General features: G+C 34.7%; 1 protein-coding gene across 13 annotated transcripts in view; it reads left to right on the top strand.

Moving 5' to 3' along the window:
• The window catches only part of MINPP1 (multiple inositol-polyphosphate phosphatase 1), a 190,887-nt gene that overhangs the window by 22,742 nt on the left and 151,696 nt on the right, over window positions 1-16,449 (top strand). Inside the window, exon 5 of one of the 13 annotated variants that reach the window (XR_008998905.1) lies at window positions 14,816-14,970. The exons of the other annotated variants lie outside the window; for them this stretch is intronic. The gene's annotated coding sequence lies outside the window, so the exon portion shown is untranslated. The remainder of the gene's footprint in view (window positions 1-14,815; window positions 14,971-16,449) is intronic. 13 annotated transcript variants of the gene reach the window in all.

Below are 16,449 nucleotides of genomic sequence, written 5' to 3'. Positions count from 1 at the left end.
TTGATCTATTTTGAGTTTACTTTTGTGTATGTGATTAGACCATAATCCAGTTTCATTCTCTTGCATGTAGCTGTCCAGTTTTGCCAACACCAGTTTTTGAAGAGGCTGTCACTTCCCCATTGTATATCCATGGCTCCTTTATCGTACATTAATTGACCATATATGCTTGGGTTTATATCTGGGCTCTCTATTCTGTTCCATTGGTCTATGGGTCTGTTCTTGTGGCAGTACCAAATTGTCTCGATTATTGAGACTTTGTAGTAGAGATTGAAGTCGGGGAGCGTAATCCCCCAGCTTTATTCTTACTTCTCAGGATTGCTTTGGCTATTTGGGGTCTTTTATGGTTCCATATGAATTTTAGAACTATTTGTTCCAGTTCATTGAAGAATACTGTTGGTATTTTGATAGGGATTACACTGAATCTGTAGAGAGTTTTTATTCTTAAACAGACTTTATTTTCTAGAGCTTCTTTAGGTTCACAGAAAAATTGAGTGGAAGATAGAGAGTTCTGATATAACTCCTCCCCTGACATACACACAGCCTTACCCACTATCAAAATTGCACACCAGATGATTAAAATACGTGTTTTAAGTATTCAATACGGTTCTTAAGTATTGAAATAGGATTTTTGTGGTGTAATACTGTAACTTAGATTTTTTAACTGAAATCTTAATCTTTTACATTTTGAGATGTACCCAGATGATTATAGATGGCATTAAAATTTTGAATTGAAAAAAAAGACACGAGTTATTTTAATACACTTTTATTGAGAAATAGTTCCTATACCATATACTTCACCCATTTAAAGTGTACAATTCAGTGGCTTTTAGTATATTCACAGAGTTGTGCAATAATCACCACTGTTTAATCTTAGAAATTTTCATTACCTTAGAAAGAGGCTGTCCATTAGCCTCTCAGCACTATACAACCACTCACTTTCTATCTCTGTGGATTTATCTTTCCCAGACATTTCATATAATGAAATCATGTAATATGTGGTTCTTTGTGACTGGTATCTTTAACTTTATACTATATTTTAGTCTCTTGGCTCTTCCTCCTTTTCTAACTGAGGAAGGAGAGTCAGTGGTAATTGTGAAGACACTGGCAGGTGGTTTCCAGGGACTGGTTATTTCTATAGTAAACGACTGATTAGGGTTTCAAGAAATATTTATTTACCTGAATCAATATTAAAACTTCTTAAGCTGGTTAAAGGAAGAAAGTATATTTAGAGATTTGTATTAGATTTCTCTCCAAAATAACAGATTGACCCTAGTTTTATGAGCAGAGTCAAAATTAAGAATACTTCTGAAGAAAATCAACAATAATTTCAGCCAAGAGAGAATAAATATTTATATATTTAGTTAACTTTATACTGTATTTAGTCAAGTTAAAGGAAGGAGAGTTTAGTCATCTATTAGTTTATGACATCTGAGTTATATCTACTTTCTGCTATTGTGAGTAATGCTACTGTGCACATTTGCATGCAGATTTTTGTTTGGACATGTTTTCATTTTGCTTAGGCATATGCTTAGAATGGAATTTCTAGGGAGTCATAAATTTTGACTACTGGGAATTGTTAAAGAAAGTTAAAGCTGTAGATGTATAGGCAATCCCTGACTTGCACTGATTCCTGAATGTGATCTGAAGATGACATTCAAAGTTGAGGTTGGTCTGTTTATAGTAATCGAGATAACCTGCTGGGAGGTTTTATTAGTTTTGTTTTTATCTTAAAATGAAATCCCAGTTTTTAGCTTATTTTCATATTTGCTTATCACCCACAAGGGAAATACAGAGGAAAAAATGCAACTGAGTACTCTGTCATGTTAGGTAGTAGCTGATTGTGGTTTTATATACTTAGAAACTAATGAGGCTAATTTTCCTGCAGGGCTGTGGAGTCAGAGGCATAATGCAGAGGCAGTGTGATATAGTAGTAGGCAGATGCTTGGATTTGGTTTGAGGCCTGGTTCTGCTTTATTGGTGCTGCAGATATCTCCTGATTTACAAGGTTGTTTCTTATAATCAAATGAGGTAATGTCTATTAAAGCACATAGTACAATACAGTGTACAAATATGGTATTGTTGTACATGAGAGTTTTGTGGTCACATGTCCTTAGCATCTTTGTCCTTAACATCTTTGTCGTACATTCACATACTTTCCCCCACCACCGTAATTATTCAAATAACAGAAGCAAGTACTTTATAGGACTTATTCTCTTCAAATTTTCTTGGCCTTGAGCTCATTTACTAAACTAATATCCTTTACATTGGCAAGATGGAGAAAATTGTTAACTCTTGAATTACTCCTTATTTGTGAATTGAAAAGAAGATTCATTAACAATATTTTAAACACCTACTATGGTACATGTCAGGCATTGTTGTAGGAGCTGGATACAGTGATAAGTAAGACAAAGTCATTGCATATGTGACTCTTGGAAGAAAATAGAAATGTATATAAAATTGTGGGTCGTGGTGTAACTGTTTGTGTAAGATTGTGAAACAGCAAAGAAAAAAGTTAAAGGAAGGAGAATTTGACGTTGTAAGACACGAAATCATTTTGGCCAGTGCCTCCTTTTCTAACTGAGGAAGGAGAGTCAGTGGTAATTGTGAAGACACTGGCAGGTGGTTTCCAGGGACTGGTTATTTCTACAGTAAACGACTGATTAGAGTTTCAAGAAATATTTATTTACCTGAATCAACATTAAAACTTCTTAAGCTGGTAAAAGGAAGAAAATATATTTAGAGATTTGTATTAGATTTCTCTCCAAAATAACAGATTGACCCTAGTTTTATGAGCAGAGTCAAAATTAAGAATACTTCTGAAGAAAATCAACAATAATTTCAGCCAAGAGAGAATAATAGGGTTTTAAAAAATTGATATAATTTATTTTTTAGAGCAGTTTACAACAGGCTTACAACAAAATTGGGTGGAAATTACAGAGTTCCTCTATACCTACCACCCTTACCCCCACATACATAGCCTCCCTCACCATTAATATCACACAGCAGTGTGGTAGAGTAAGATTTTCATAGAAAAGACAGATGAAAAGATGCTTTCGTCACTCTCATCAGGGAAAAGCAAATCAAAACCATAGTGAGGAATCAATCACCTCACATCAGTCAGAATAGCTAGTGTAAAAAGACAAGAAATGAGAAGTGTTGATGAGGATGTAGAGAAAAGGAAACTTCTTGCACTGTTGGTGGGAATATAAGTTGGTACAGCCACTATTGAAAGCACTATGGTGGTTCCTCAAAAATTTTTAAATACTATCTGTGCCAGTAATTCCAATTCTGGGTATTTACTCAAAGAAAACATAAACAATAATTCTAAAAGATACATGCACCCCTATGTTTATTGCAGCATTATTTAAAATAGCCAAGATATGGAAGCAACCTAAGTTCCATCAGCAGGTGAATAGATAAAGAAAATGTGATACAATGGAATTATTACTCAGCCTTAAAAAAAAGAATGAAATCTTGCCATTTGCAACAACATAGATGGACCTAGAGGTCATTCACTTATATGTGGAATCTAAAAAATAAAATAAAGCAGAAATAGACTCACAAACACAGAGAACAAACTGATGATTGCTGCAGGGGAGTGGGCTTTGGGGAGAGGTGAAATAGGTGAAGGGGATAAAGAGGTACAAACTTCCAGTTATAAAGAAGTCATGGGAATGGAAAGTACAGCATAAGGTCAATAATATTGTAATAAGTTTGGGTGGTGACATATAGTAACTATACTTACTGGGGTGAGTATTTTATAATTTACATTGTCAAATCACTATGTTGTACACCTAAAAACAATGCAATATTGTGTATCAATTGTAGTTCTCAATTTAAAAAAAGATCTTAAGTATATTATCATTGTACTTTTTCTAATATAGTCTATCAAAACATTAACCTTTTTTCTTCTGACTCTTAAGATCTTTCTTTGTATTTGGATTTAGAATTTATAGTTGAATATGGTTATATATGTATATATGCCAGCGATATTTTATCATTAATGTTGTCTGAGGAAATGTCTTTCACTTAATTCTAGAGTTCCCAGGCTGCATTTTTGCTTTCTCCATCCCTCTTCCTCCCTACATTTAGATAGTACTATGTATGCAGCTTCTGAATATTTTCTCAACATAATTTTAATAGCATGATTTTACTTTACAGAAAAATTGAAGATTGCAAATAATTTAATTGACAAGGGTCAACATTTTGGTTAAATATAACCACCCTCCAGATTTAGAATCCTTGATTCTGACTTTTATTTTCCCTCTTAAACAATCACTACAGTGAGAGGATTACAGTTAAAATAGAAATACTGCTATTTCTATTTAAGCAGCTGTGATTAGAAAAGCAGATTGAATTTACCGGGTTTTATTTTACCCTCCCCTTCTGCATTATCTCTTAATATGTCTTTCTTTTAAGATTGAGGGAATTCGGTAAGTTGCTTCCTCTTTTTCAAAGTTAAGTTTATATTCTGGACTCTGTGTGTCTCAAGAGATCTTCCATTTTGTCAGGGATACTCTTAGACACCAAAATTAATTACTGTAAATATTTATTACTATCATTAAATAACTTTATTAGCCTTTTTCTACTTTTCATTGACTGAAAAATGGTATTTTCAGACTTCACTGTTGCAAGGGTATGGCTTTTTAAGATCATGTAGTTCCATATTATAACATAAGATGGCAGCATTGAAATAAATGTGTAATGCACCAAGAACCTGAAATGGCTCTTTTGGTCAATTAGCCTGTTGTAGTAGAGAAGGTTTGCTTTTAAAGTTCTTAAAAATATATGCGAATTCTAAATCCTCAGAACCTGTTTGCTTGTCTTTTCTGCCAACTTTTTGAAGTCAGGGTTCCATGGAGTTTAATTAGGTGTACTAGAAATTTCTTAGTGCTAGTTACTGAAGGTACTGGCTAGGTAAGTATAATAAGTTCATATAATTAGCCTGGCTGTGTTCTGAATTCAGATTCAGATGTCTAACTGCCTTCTGGAAAGACACTTTTGACTCAGTAGACTAGGTCTGTGATGTCCAGGACTTTGTTTCACTGTTCTCAGTGCTCAGAACAAGCCTGGGATGCAGTTGGTCCTCAATATATATTGAAAGTATCTGCAGTCCTTTCTCTCCTGTGGTCCCTATTTTAGTCAGTGCCACCATTCTCCTCCCAGGCATCCAAGCCATAAACCTGTGATTGATTCTTGACTCTGTCTCCCTTACCTTCTACATCTACTCGCTGAATTGTGGTTTATTTATTTACTTACTTCCAGATTTATATCAATTCCTTCTGCTTCGACTTAACTGTGCTACCACTTAGATTCAGGCTAATATCTTCTCTCTTCTAGATTTTAGCCACTGCCTCCTAGGTGCTTCCCTGATTTCAGTGTTACCCCCAGTCTGCTCTGATACAGCTTACTATATAAGCAAAAATGAATACATTTAAATTATTGTCTCAAGGAACTCATGTCCTAGTTTGGAGGATATTTATATAACAGCACTAAAACAAGTTAAAAAAAAAAAAACTCTTGAAGGAGAATTCATTTGAGCCGTGGTGTTTGGTAAAGGCTGTATGGGCAGAGGAGTCTTTGAGGTTGGTCGCTGAGGACTGCTTTCACTAACTTCAGCATATCAGCCCTTATTAATACTTGTCTTGACTTTAGAGACAGCTTTATTGAGGTAAAGTAAGTAGCACATATTTAAAGTGTACAATATGATGAGTTTTTACCTGTGTATATATCCATGAAATCATTATTACAATCCAGAATATGAAATATCCATCACATACAAAAATTGCTTTGTAATTCTTTATAATCCACTTCCCACCCCCTATTCCCAGGCCAACCACAATCTATATTCCATCACTATAGATTAATTTGTATTTTCTAGAATTTTAAATGGTGTAACCATATAGTATACCTTTTTCTGGTTTGGCTTCTTTCACTCAGCATCATTGTTATGAGATTTGTCTATGTTGTTCCAGGTATCAGTAGTTCATTCCTTTTTAAGGCTGAGTAGTATTCTATTATATGAATATACCATACTTTGTTTATACATCCTCTTTATGATGGAAATTTAGTTGTTTCCAGTTAGAGGCTATTATAAACCTGCTATGAGTGGTTTTTTAGTCTTTCATTTCTCTAGAGTAATATCTAGAGATGAAATATTGAATCATATGTAAGAACATGTTTAACTTCTTAAGAAACTGCCGAACTCTTCCCATCAGTGTGTGACAGTTCTAATTACCCTACATCCTGGACAACACTTGGTATGGTAGGTCTTTTTAATTTTAACTTTTCTAATGCGTGTATGGTGGTACCTCATTGTGGCTCTAGTTTGCATTTCTATAAGAACTAAAGATATTGAGCATCTTTTCATGTGCTTATTAATTACCCTTATGTTTACTTTGGTGAACAGTCTGTTCAGATCTTTTCCTATTTTTTAAATTGGGTTTATCATCTTTATTACTGTTGTTTAAGAGTTCTTTATGTATATTCTCGGTGCAAATGCTCTCTCAGATTATTACTTAACAAATACACTCTCCTGGTCTGTGGTTTGCCTTTTTGTTTTTGTAATAATAGTATCTGTTACAGGCTGATTTTGCCCCACTATTAAGTTAGTTCTTCCTGTGCATCTATTTGCTACCTTATGTATTTAGAGGTTCTTCTAGTCTAGTTTGTGGGAACACACTCTATTTCTAGCTCTGTTAGCTTTGGGAGTTTTTTCACCTGTTGCTGTCCAGTAATTTTTCCCTAGATTTGGATAGTTTTCTCACATGCATGTGCTGATCAAGTTTTCAGTACTGCTGTGTGGCCACCCTGGATTCTCTGTTCTCATCTGCTTGCGGAGATTGCCACCCACTGTGTGGCTCCCCTTCCATGTGTTATAGTCTGGAAACTCTAGGCAATAAGCTAGGACAGTTGTTGGGGTTCAGCCCATTTGCCATCCCTCACCCTTACTCTGTCGTCAAATGTTTAAAAACTGCTGTTTTCATATATTTTGTCTGCTTTACAGTCGTTTAAGGCAGGAAGGTAAATCTGGTCCCTGTTAGTCTGTGTTGACTATAAGCATAAGTTATTTCTATATATTTGTGCTTAAGAAAGAAGTTTATCTTGAGTCATTTTAGTTCTGCATTAGTGTTAAAGCTGTTAAACTGATGCTTTTCAAATGTCTCATTGGAGCTAATATTTCAATCAGATGTATAGGAAGACTTAAAACATTTCTTTTTCCTGATAATTTTCTTCCTAAGGCATCTCATATCTGGCAGTGTGTGTTGTTTATTTGTGCCCTTACAGAAATGTTGAAGTTATGTGAGTTGTCTAAAGCTCTATTTGATATTCCTGGATCATGTTTAAAAACATGCTTTGTGTAACATTAGTTGAGTGTGAAACATTAATTAAGAGCTTAGAAAGATTTAAGATGCATACATTTAGGAGAAAAACATGCAATTATTCATTGTTTTTCTGGTTGAGCTTTTTGAATGACTTTTAGTACTTTTGGGAGATATTTTACACTGTGAACACAAACAGCCCTCATCCCTCATTTAACAACTTTTAGACTTCAAATTAAATTTTGTTTTTAATTAAAAATTTAGTAAAATCTCCTTACTAACTTACATACGTAAAAGGAGGCTGTAATTTGGAGAAGTGCATTCTTATCTTACTAGATAACATTAGGTAATTATCTTGTCTTTTCCTTATTTCTAAAATAAGAGGGCTTGACCAGATCTCAACCTTAAGCTATTGTGACTCTACCTGTGTGTTTTTCTATATAAACTCATGCAGGTTATTCATTAATTTTCTTATATGTGTATTAATAATTTACATTGTCTAGGTTCTTTTTTTGTTTTTTAAAGCTAAAACATACCTCTTTCAAAGTGGTTTTGTTACTTATTTTGAAAATGTGATACCTCAAATTTAATGAATTTTTATCAGAGGGAGAGAACACAGTTGAATGTGTTTCTGTTCCATATCTTTGTATTCCTTTTTCTCTGGGAGACAATTGTGCTAAGAATTCTAAAGAAAAAATAGTCATTACAAATGGGGGATATGAGTGAATTTGAGAAATGTGACTAATAGAAGTTTGTAGATATAGATGGATCAGAATATAGGAAACACAGAAACAAAGATTCAAGAAAAATACGAAAGTTCAAAGCAAACTATAGAACATCTGAATTATTAATTTGATGTTAAGTATATAAATTTAAAATGCAAATTTAATTGTCAAGAGATTTTAAATATAAGACTCATTAGGATAAAATTATTAGACTTCTCTGGAATACACTAGATGCAGGAAATATAAACAAATGTGGGACAGAATTGTACTTTTCCTCAGAATGTCAGATTGTGATATAATATGTAGCACAGGGATTCATGGAATGTAGAGAGTCCCAAAACTATACTCAGGTTATTAATAGGTGCGTGCATTTCTCTCGTATGAAGTTCTACTCCTTTAGTCAGATTCTCAAATAGTTTTATGTCCCCCCAAATTAAAAACTACAGTGCAGTGGATTTTGAATATGCCTCATTGCTGATTGCCTTGGCAATGCCTCCTTTAAAAAACATTAACAACTTCCTGCCAAAAGACAGTATTCTTTTATTAAAGATAAAACTTGTTCCTTTCTGTCATTGTATCCTGAACCTCACAACTCTGTTAATTGAATGGTCATGACAGAGAAGCTACATGGGACCATAGAGTGGAATGCAGCAATCTTTATGTTGTCAGCAATCTTCTGACAGAATTACGTGTCGTGGCCTTAAATTGAGTAAACTGAGAAGTGATTTTTTTTTACATTCTTTTCCCTTTTGTCCTCTAATACATTATGTTCTCTCTCCCACACACTTTATTCCCCACCCATACACACTTCCCTCATTCAGTCATGTACTCACACTGTTACCACATTGCTGTTAGCAGTATTTTGGGCTTAATCATAGACTGGCTTTGCTTTGAAGAAGCTTGGTAATGAACCCCAGAAAAGTTCTAATGCCATCCTTGGGACTTGGGTGTATTCAGAAATAAGCTGGGGGATTTGGTTCTTTCAGATAGCAATTCAGCATGTACTAACTGGAGTAAATCAGTTCTTAGATGACTAAGAACACTTTGAAGATTTATTTTACATTATGATAGAGTAAAGAGCAGTGTGTTCCTGAAATGGAACCAACTCATTTCACAGAAATTAATGATGCAAATTGGACCACAAATTAATAATCTGTGTATTTGCTTTGACATCTTTAGAGTTACAAAAATAAAGAAAAAACCCTCCTGTATGTATGAACACACCTGAACTCCACAGTTCTCTACTAATTGAAGGTAATCTGAACACCCCATTTTGGCATTCAGATATAATTCAGAATAGAGAAACAATATATTTTTACATTTAACACTTACGCTACTTAACTTCATGCAAGAAAATTGAAATGTGTACACGTCCTATAAAAGAGCAGACAAGTATAAGCATGAGCAGCTGTTTACAGGAATTATATTAACTCTTCGGAAGGAGAATATGCTTCTTTTGGTCACATATATTCCCATGACAGTAGTTTGTTCATTTTTTTAAATAAACTTTATTTCTAGAGCAGTTTTAGGTTCACAGAAAAATTGAACAGAAAGTACAGAGAGTGCCCATAAACTCCCCCACTAACTTTCCTTACAGTCGACCTCCCACACCACATTTGCTCATTTGTTATAATTGATGACCCTACATAACACATCATTATCACCAAAATCCATAGTTTACAGTAGGGTTCTCTCTTGGTGTTGTACGTTCTCTAGATTTAGACGAATGTATAATGATGTCTATCTCAAATGCATGGGTATAAAATTCTAGGTTGGTGGATTTTTTCACAACAGTAATATTTTACTTCACCCTCTTCTTGCTTGCATAGCTTCTGAGAAGTTAAATGTAATTCTTATCTTTTGCCTCTATAGGTAAGGTGCTTTTTTCCTCTGGCTTCCTTCAAGACTTTTTTCTTTATGCTTGATTTTCTGAAGTTTGAATACTATAAGCCATGTATACAAAAAAGCCATTCTTCGGAATTTATCCTGTTTGGTGTCTGAGAAGCTTCCTGGGTCTGGGGTTTGGAGGAAATTAATTTGGGGGAATGCTCAGTCTTTATTGCTTTGAGTATTTCATCTGCCCTGTGGCTTTCTTCTCCTTGTTTTCTCATTACACATATGTTAATTTAAACCTTTGGTAATTGGTTTGTTAGTTCTTTGATATTCTGCTTTGCTTCTTTCAGCCTTTTTTCTCTGTGCTTCTCAGTTTTCGAGTTTCTCTTGTCATGCTTAAGTTCACAGATCGTTTTCTCAGCCATATCCAGTTTATAGAGATATTCCTCATTTCTGTGCCATGTTTTTGATCTTTAGTATTCTTTTTGATTCTTTCTTAGAATTTCCATCTCTCTTCTTACATTACCTGTCTGTTCTTGCATGTTGTCTACTTTTTCCATTAAAGTTCTTAGCTTATTAATTACAGTTTTTTTAAATTACTGGCCTGATAATTCCAATGTATCTGCCATGTATGTCTTTGGTTCTGATGCTTGTTTAGTCTCTTTAAACTGTGTTTTTTGCCTTTTAGTATGCCTTATAATTTTTTGTTGTTGAAACTGAACATGATATACTGGGGAAAAAGAACTATGCTAAATTGGCCTTTAGTAATGTAGTGGTAGAGTTTGCAGTTAGTGGAAGCATTCTACAGTCTTATGATTAGGTCTCAGCATTTTGGTGATCTTGTGCTCTAGGCTGTGAGCTTCACCACTGCTTCTCAGTTCCCCCTCCCCCCACACCCACTTAGTTGCGCACAATGGTTAAGGGGTCTAGAGCAGGGTAGTTCCCTTCTCCCAGGTAGGTTAGGCACTTATAAAACCCCAGCAAGTTAGGCTCTGGTAAAATAGTTTCTCCTGAGGGCAGGCATTGTTAAGAAGAACAGAAAGCTCTGGCATACTTCAAAATGATTCCTTTTTCCCAGCCCTCTGCCAGGAGCAAGAGATGATTCACTATATCTGGCAGGGTACCTGGAGGTAAAACTGCCACAGTATGGGAGCCTCTTTTGATCCCCCTGAAGTTAACTCTTAGACTTGTCCACACTGAGCCTCTAGCAATTTGTCAATTAATTGTTTAGATTTTCCTACCCCAACGCTGGTTCCCATGGAGGTTCTGCTCCTATAAATTGTGATTCTCTGTATCTACCTGCCTGTCTTTCCAGTTTGGGTGGCAGCAGTTTGCCCTGTGATCTCACTTCTCTGATGGATGTAGAACAGTTGGTATTTCAGTTTGTTCAGCTCTTTGATGCTAGGGTAGAGTGGTGACTTCTAAGCTCCTTTCAGACTGGAAACTTAGTTTTTTTAATACCCAGTGTTATTTTGGCAATTGAGTTTCAAACAATGAAGTAGAAATCAGTTTGTTTGTTACTTAGTCATTGTTTATAAGAAAAGCATTCTGAGTTCTTAGCTGTAAATAGAGCCCTAATTTGAACTACATAATTTAACATGGCTGAAAAATTATTGGCTAAGTTCTTTTGAAGTTTAAAACTCATGACTATGAGTTAGATATTTTACTAATGCTTTCTTGGGGAGCCTTGAAGAAAAATGATTTATTTTATACTAGTTTAAACACTTGAACCATTAAGGATTACTAAGTTGAATTCCAACTAGGAAAAATAAAATAGTGAAGAAAAACAGGTTTGAGAGTTAAGTGATTTATATTCTGAGCTAGTGTTTAATGGTAATACTTTTGAGTTAATGCAAAAAATAACGTTCTGTTAGATCTTGTAACTTATTTAAGAGTGTGCTAAATTCTGCTTCTTACCCTTAAAACCCAACCTGGACTTCAGTGAGGTCTGAAGTTTTGTTTTTTAAAATGCAAAAATCAAGAACAAAGATTTTAAAATAGTCCTTTAAGTGATCATTTGTTTCAGGTGATTGTATGTTGTATGTCTATTTGTGTTGTTTTATAATGTATTTTACCAGTAGTGATACCATTGTCAAAGAGCAAAAAATCATGCACTATTATGATACAAACTTGAAAGCATCCCCTACTGCTGTTTCTTGTAATCAGGTGTCTTAGAATGGGCAATGTGATTTTACTTATATTTGGGAAATGAGAGATAAAGATAAGGAGATTGGTGGCAAAAATAGGATGTTAATGTATGGAGGAAAAAGTATATAGAAAGTGTGAAGAATCCTTATGTATGCTATTTACTGATTGGAGTTGAAATCTATTTGATTTAATACTGGTTTTATGAAACTAAAATAGTCATTTGTTGACATATTTCCTTTCTTCCATGCTAGAATGAAAATGTAGGCACATGTACCCATTATTACTCAGCAAACTGAATATAAGGTAGAGAGTATAATGCAAATGAGTGCCTTAGAGTTACTGAGTGAGAAAAGATGGTCTCTATAAATGTTTAGAGACATGATGTCTGATTTTAGAAAGCAGTTAGTAATGTAGTAATTTCCTAAAGCAAGATTTCTTGTCTCTGTCTTTGTTTATCCTCTACTGTATATTTATTTTAGATTAAAAACCTGGGAAGTGTGGTCTTTGCTTTTTATACATTTTTAGAGAAGAACTGATGCTTTGTTTAAGAGACAGTCCATTTTCTTAATCTGTAGGATTTAATATGTGCTTTCACCAAAATGCATGTTGCTAAACAGTGTTTCCTAAATTGGCCAATTCAAATTACTATGCCAGGAACCTTGTCACCAAGCATTATCAATGTAGTCTTCCTCAGCTAATACATTGAAATGTTGTGTTTCTTTTCCCAAATAAAAAATGATTTGATTTGAAATGATTTTAATTCAGCAGTGGTTTGAGAGTAAACTTAAGTGTCTAAATTCCTAAATTATTTGCTCTAGTCAAGATGTAGAAATATTTTCCTATGCAAGAAGGCATTAGGATTTTTGCTAGTGAATTTTTGTGTGTGTGTGTGTAAATTGTATTTGTGAAACTTAGGGTATACCAGTATTCAAGTTCAAGCTAAAAAGTTGTTTTTGAACAATTTCAGCTGTGCCGTGCATTAAGAAAAGTTTCGAAAATTTAAACTTGTAAATCAGGCCTAAGGCAATTAATACTTTAAAAAGGTTTCAGGTTAATCTTTTATATTAAACTACTGTGAATTTAATGGATGGGGTTTTTTTTAGTGTGTTTAATTGGTGGTTCAAAGATAATTTGACAAGTTAATTTCAAATGTCAATATCTATATGGGATAAACCAACTACTACACTTTACTAGGATTACAACGGGTAGCATTTCTGTTGTAACCTTTACTTACTAGAAATGTATTCATGACCTAGTTATAGACACTATCTCCTGATTGAAGCCCATCCAATTTTTCCCAAGAAAAATCCTTCTGGATTTGGTCTCCCTTTCTGGGTTCCCCTAACAGTTAGACTAATGCTCATCTGCAAGAGCCAGGAATATGTTTTATTTTTCTGTTCTTTTGTCTTAACCATCTTTCTTCTCCCCCTTCCTCACCTTCTAAAAAAGAGAAACTAGCATGGTACCTGACACTTGGCAGGGAATGCTAGGACCTGTCACATCTAAACAAAATAACCAAGTGGATCTTTGAAAAATCTCCTTTTGTATTGGATGGAAACTTGGATACAGCCATTTTGTCCAGGACCTTTTTGTGTGAACACAAGCAACATCAGCCAGCTGTACTTTCTGATGTTTTTGCAACAGCATCTATTTGTGCAGGACCCTCTAAGGCATAAAGGGCAAAGGTAGACAAATAAAAAAATCACAAATGAAATTTTGCTCCTATTTTCTTTGTATTTGACATTATCTCATAAACTTAAAATACTTTTATTTGGTTATTGTAGAAATCTGTAACTAGTAGCAAAAAAGATTTAAGTTCATTTTTCCTACAGGCACTTTTGGATTTCTAAGCAGACCTAATGTTTTTGGTTTTGCAGACCAGTCTGGGGAAGGCTACATTAGTTTTGATCCAGTAATTTGTAATTGTCCTTGAATTAAATTATTATTATTGTATTGGGCCATTTAACCAGACCTTTAAAAATACTGCTTTTTTTAATATGTTGCAAGCTTCTGTAATAGAGATTGATCTGTATGAGAAGATAATACTCATGGCATTTATTTGACAGTTGCCCTCTTCCTTCCTATTTACCTGGCATTCTAAAATAAATTTTTTTTTAAATTTAGACACATCAAGTGGGAGAAGACAGTTCTTTATTTTTGTTGATGTGGCTTCCTGTGTGAACCAATGTATGAATATTTGATTTCCTATAGAATTCCCTATAAGCATTTTTAAAGCACAATTTTCCTCAACTTTTAAAAAAGCTGATTTTAACATATGACTGACAATAAGGTAGTCAAAGGAGGAAATGGGATTTAATGCTTTTATATAAACCCCATTTAAAATTTTAAACTTTAATTTGGGTCACAGCCTAGATTTAATTTATTCTGTAGCTGCAGACTTTGAACTTTTATGATTTGTACATAGCCCTCTTGGTCTCTTCCTTTTCCCCAGCACACTTTTTTTTTTTAACATATGTGTGTTTGTTATCTGTCCTGTATCATTTTTTCTGTTTTCTCTTTGATTGACTTTGGAATCCGTTTTTAAGGCTATCCATATCACTGTGTATGTCTAACCACACAATAACCACCAGCCACCAGTGGCTATTCAGCCCTTGAAAATGGGGCTGGGTCTGAATTGAGATGTGCTGTAATTGTAAAGTACACACTGCCTTCGAAGATTTGGTAGGAAAAAAAACAATGTAGAATAGTTCATTAATAATGTTTATGTTAATTACATATTGAAATTCGAATATTTTTTATTATATTTGTCTTATATTTTGTCCCCAGTTTATTGGAGTTCTTCAGTAGGAAAAGGAGAGAGTCACTGACAGTTAAAGTCTTTCTGTGAGACAGTGAGGATATTGCTGCCATCCATCCTGACCTAATAGATTCTTTAGACAAAATAATGGAATATTCAGCTTAGGGTTGTTCCTGACTTTGAGGTAATGCTTCATGGCTAGAGGATTTAAAATGTAAACCAGTATTTTTATCTTACTTGTCTGTCTTTAACTTGTATCACTATTAAATTCCATTATATTTAAATAATGACAATGATACTAGCTTTGAGTTGCATGTACTTGAATATATAAAGGGATCAAGCAAGTAATACATGAGTGGATCTGTCCTGTGTTAGACAACATGGAGTGATGTATGTCCTGTGCAACAGTGACATGCCCATTCTGGAGGGTAACCCGGATTCCTGTTCAGCTGATTGATTATTGCCTTTTGGGACTATATGTTGCCAGATCTTTCAGGTGTTCAGGAGGAGCCAGAAATCTGAAAATTTCCAATTTTTAAATACCGACAGATAATGCAAAATTTGTAAATATTCATGTAGGTGAGACCAAATATAGCTATGGTCTGAAAGGTACTGCTTTGTAATTTAGGACCTGAGGGGATGCTTCTTGGAAAAATAAAATAAATACAGGTTTTAGGTACTTTAGATGACCTAATTAAATTATACCAGTTAAGAGAGGTTTACAATCACTTATTGATAAATGGTTATTAAATTTCACACCTTTTAGAGAAGATTAATCTCAAGATAGTGGATAATTGTGAAATAGTATATTACAATTTTTATCTACTCTTTGAATATATACTTCTGGTATACTTTTATTTTCCATAGGGATGTTTTTCTGCTCCTTATTCTCTTAATCACTTTTGCTCATTTTAATGTGAATTTAGTTTCCCCAAACATTTAGAAGAAGGCTTGTGTCCTATTGCTTTTCTGATGTCACAGAGCTTCCTTTCCTTGTGTGTGTATGTGTGTGTGCTCATGTACTGTTCAGAAATATGTTGGATTGCTTTCTGAGATTTCCTGCCTCTGGTTCCGCTTCCCCACTTTTATCTGGACCTACTCTTTTGTTTCCTCCATCCCTCTCCTGCTGCCTTGACTCCATGCCAGACAGTTTCTCCTTAGTATGTGTGGCCTTGACCTGGAATACAGCCTTGGTGTGGCTGTTTGGAGAGTTCACAAGGGCTAGGTTTCTTCAGTCCCAGGAGAAGTCTAATAGTGGAGTCCTCGCACTCAACAAATCCTAGAGTGGGCTGAACCCTTCCCAATCCAGCTGCTATCTCAGATTGGCCTGCAGCACTTTTTAGTGAATTCCTTATGGCTATTTGGGATTCTCCCTGCTCTGTGGCTTCCCTCTCCTTTCTTCCACACTGGTACTGATAATATGCATGTCTTGAGGCTATTGGTAATATATGGAGGATACTTTTCCGTGTATATGTGTTTTAAATGTTTCCCTTGGGTTTTGGGTCCGCTGTCTAGTTGCTCTGTTTTTATGTGGAGAATTAGGAAGGTTCAAAAACTGGTGCAAATGCTGCTGTCCTCCTAGGAAATCCAGATGCACTGGATTTGTAATCTAATGTGTGGGGTGGTGGCAGGAAGTCAGATGGTTAATTGTGTTGGAATAGGT

The sequence above is a fragment of the Manis pentadactyla genome, chromosome 8 (genome assembly GCF_030020395.1).
Source record: "Manis pentadactyla isolate mManPen7 chromosome 8, mManPen7.hap1, whole genome shotgun sequence".
Taxonomy (NCBI): Eukaryota; Metazoa; Chordata; class Mammalia; order Pholidota; family Manidae; genus Manis; species Manis pentadactyla.
The sequence above is the reverse complement of the archived record's forward strand: the minus strand, read 5'-3'. Positions and strand labels throughout refer to the sequence as shown.